The following is a 646-nucleotide window of genomic DNA, read 5'->3' as shown; positions in this document are numbered from 1 at the left end:
CCCCCCCCCCCCCCCCCCACCCCGCCCACGCCGCGTGGACGCCCGGGCAGGCGGCAGGGGCCGTGTACACACATGCTGCCTCGGCCGCTCCCGGCCCCAGTACATATAGTCCGGAATCCTGACTATTACGTATTATAATAAACACGCCTACATACACAAGTATGATGTATCCACAGCCAAGGGCCGCGACCCCCCTCCCCCGCTCACTGTTGCCGGCCCGGGTGATATCTCCGGCGCCCAGGTGGCCGGGATAGACGGGGGGCGTGGGCCTGGTGACCCGCCTGTCCCCCCCCCCCCCGGGGGGGGGGGACTCCCACACCCCGGGCGGTCATGACACATGCTCCAAGAGGCGGGCGGGCGGGCGGGCGGGGGGAGGCGAGGGCCGGTCCGGCGCCCTAATTTCTCTGGCCCGCCCCTCGGGCCCGGTCCTGTCCCCCTCCCAACCCAGCGTGCGGGGCCATTTCGCCGGAACCGTCGCCCCTTAGTAGCGCATGTGTGCACTTCAGGCCCAGCGCAGCGAGGGGGCGGAGCCCGCCTGTTGGCATGGAAACTCGCTGCCCGGCCCTTCCTTCGGGCCTTCTCACACACCCGCCGGGCACACCCTGCGTGGGCGTCGGGGCGCGCGCACGCGGGGGCGGGGGGGGGG

The sequence above is a fragment of the Fonticula alba genome (genome assembly GCF_000388065.1).
Source record: "Fonticula alba strain ATCC 38817 unplaced genomic scaffold supercont2.4, whole genome shotgun sequence".
Taxonomy (NCBI): Eukaryota; order Rotosphaerida; family Fonticulaceae; genus Fonticula; species Fonticula alba.
This window is presented reverse-complemented; position numbering follows the sequence as displayed.